The sequence below is a fragment of the Loxodonta africana genome, chromosome 3, assembly GCF_030014295.1.
Source record: "Loxodonta africana isolate mLoxAfr1 chromosome 3, mLoxAfr1.hap2, whole genome shotgun sequence".
Classification (NCBI taxonomy): domain Eukaryota; kingdom Metazoa; phylum Chordata; class Mammalia; order Proboscidea; family Elephantidae; genus Loxodonta; species Loxodonta africana.
The window spans coordinates 130,892,925-130,895,896 of NC_087344.1; the positions used below are offsets into that span (position 1 = coordinate 130,892,925).

Below are 2,972 nucleotides of genomic sequence, written 5' to 3' on the forward strand. Positions count from 1 at the left end.
TCTTCTCCAGGGATTGGTATCTCTTGATAACATATCCAAAGAACATGAGACAAAGTATCCCCATCCTTGCTTCTAAAGAGCGTTCTGGCTGTACTCCTTCCAAGACAGATTTGTTCATTCTTCTGGCAGTCTATGGTATATTCAATATTCTTTACCAACACCGTAATTCAAAGGCATCAATTCTTCCTCAGTAGCCTTTATTCATTGTCGAGCTTTCACATGCATATGAGGTGACTGAAAATATGGCTTGGGTCAGGCGTACCTTAGTCCTCAAAGTGACATCATTGCTTTTTAATGCTTCAAAGAGGTCTTTTGCAGCAGATTCGCCTAATGCAATACATCATTTGATTTCCTGACCAAAACTTCCATGGACATAGATTGTGGATCCAAGTAAAATTAAATCCTTGACAACTTCAGTATTTTCTCTCTTTATCATGATGCTGCTTCTTCGTCTAGTTGTGAGTTTTGTTTTCTTTATTTTGAGGTGTAATCCACCCTGAAAGTTGTAGTCTTTGATCTTCATCAGAAAGTGCTTCAAGTCCTCTTCACTTTCAGCAAGCAAGGTTGTGTCATCTGCACATCATAAGTTGTTAATGAGTCTTCTTCCAATCCTGATACTGCGTTTTTCTTCACATAGTCCAACATCTTGGGTTGTTTGCTCAGAAAAGATACAACCCTGATGCACATCTTTCCTGTTTTTTAGTATCTCCTTGTTCTATTCACAGGACTGCCTCTTGCTCTATGTATAGGTTCCTCATGAGCACAAGTGTTCTGGAATTCCCATTCTTTTCAATGTTATCCATACTTTGTTATGATCCACAGTCGAAAGCCTTAGCAAAATCAGTAAAACAGTTAAACATCATTCTGATATTCTCTGCTTTCGGCCAAGATCCATCTGACATCAGCAATGATATCCCTTGTTCCACGTCCTCTTCTGAATCCTGCTTGAATTTCTGGCAGTCCCCTGTTGATGTACTGCTGGAACTGCTTTTGAATGATCTTCAGCAAAATTTTACTTGTGTGTGATATTAATGATATTGTTTGATAAGTTCTGCATTCTGTTGGATCACCTTTCTTGGGAATGGGCACAAATATGGATCTCTCTCAGTCAGTTGGCCAGGTAGCTGTCTTCCAAATTTCTTGGTTTAAACAAGTGAGCACCTCCAGTGCTGCATCCTTTTGTTGAAACATCTCAGTTGGTATTCCGTCAATTCCTAGAGCCTTGTTTTTTCACCAATGCCTTAGGTGCAGGTTGGACCTCTTCCTTCAATACCATTGATTCTTGATCATATGCTACCTCCAGAAATGGCTGAACACTGACCAATTATTTTTGGTACAGTGACTCTGTGTATTCCTTCCATCTTCTTTTGATGCGTCCTATGTCATTCAATATTTTACTCATAGAATTCTTCAGTATTGTAACTTGAGGCTTGAATTTTTTCTTTAGTTCTTTCAGCTTGAGAAATGCCGCAGGTGTTCTTCCCTTTAGGTTTTCTAATTCCAGGTCTTTGTACATTTCATTATAACACTTTACTTTGTCTTCTCAAATCTGTTCAGCTCTTTTGTGTGATCCTTTCTTCATTTCATTTTAGCTACTCTACATTCGAGACAAGTTTCAGAGTCTCTTCTGATACCCATTTTGATCTTTTCTTTCTTTCCTGTCTTTTTAATGGCCTTTCCTTTCTTCATGTATGATGTCCTTGATGTCATCCCACAACTCACCAGTCATTCACGTTCAATGTCAGATCTATTCTTGAGGTAGCCTCTAAATTCAGGTGGGATAAACTCTAGTTTGTATTTTGGCTCTCATCGACTTGGTCTAATTTTCCTCAGCTTCAGCTTAAACTTGAATATGAGCAATAGATGGTTTGTTCCTCTGTCAGCCCCTGGCCTTGTTCTGACTGATGATATTAAGCTTCTCTATAGTCTGTTTCCATAGATGTAGTCAATTTGATTCCTCCGTATTCCATTCAGCTAGGTCCATGTGGATAGTCACTGTTTATGTTGCTGAAAAAGGTATTTGCAGTGAAAAAGTCACTGGTCTTGCAAAATTCTATCATGTGACCTCCGGCATCATTTTTTTTTTCATAGTTGACAGAGGTTTGTCTTTTTTTTTTTTTTTTTTGTATTTTAGATGAGGGTTTACAGAGCAAATTAGTTTCACATTAAACAATTAATACACATATTGTTTTGTGACATTGGTTGCCACCCCCGTGACATGTCAACATATCCCCTTCTCAACCTTGGGATCCCCATTAGAAAAATATGGAATACTTCATGGCTTTTTGTGTCATCCTTGTGCAGGGGCCCTGCTGTTCTTCTCGTATCATTCCAATTTTAGTATGTGCTGCTGAAGTGAGCACTCTGGTGTCACTTTTATCACCAAGGCCATATTTTCCAACTACTCATCCTTCTTTGTTTCCAAATTTCACTTTCCAAACACCAGTAATTATCAATGCATCTTGATTGCATTTTTGATGAATTCCAGCCTGCAGAAGTTGGTAAAGATCTTCAATTTCTTCATCTTTGGCCTTAGTGGTTGGTGTGCAAATTTGAATAATAGTCATATTAACTGGTCTTCCTTGTAGGCATATGAATATTATACTAACACTGACAGTGTTGTACTTCAGGATGGATCTTGAAATGTTCTTTTTGACAATGAATGTGATGCTATTCCTTTTCAACTTGTCATTCCCAGTGTAGTTGACCATATGATTGTCTGATTCAAAATGGCCAATACCAGTCCATTTCAGCTCACTAATGCCTAGGATATCAGTTTTTATGCATTTCATTTCATTTTTGACGATTTCCAATTTTCCTGGGTTCATACCTTGTGCATTCTACTTTCTGATTATTGACCAATGTCTGTAGCTGTTTCTTCTCATTTTGAATTGTGCCACATCTGCAAATGAAGGTCCCAAAAGCTTGGCTCCATTTATGTCATTAAGGTCAACTCTATTTTGAGGAGGCAG

The 2,972-nt window shown here is 38.2% G+C and overlaps 1 non-coding gene across 1 annotated transcript; it reads right to left on the minus strand.

Annotated features, from left to right (window-relative positions):
- Nucleotides 1-2,259: 2,259 nt before the first annotated feature.
- Nucleotides 2,260-2,361, minus strand: LOC111751019 (U6 spliceosomal RNA). Its single transcript, XR_002786088.1, has one exon. It is a non-coding gene; the product is annotated as a U6 spliceosomal RNA (small nuclear RNA).
- Nucleotides 2,362-2,972: the final 611 nt, after the last annotated feature.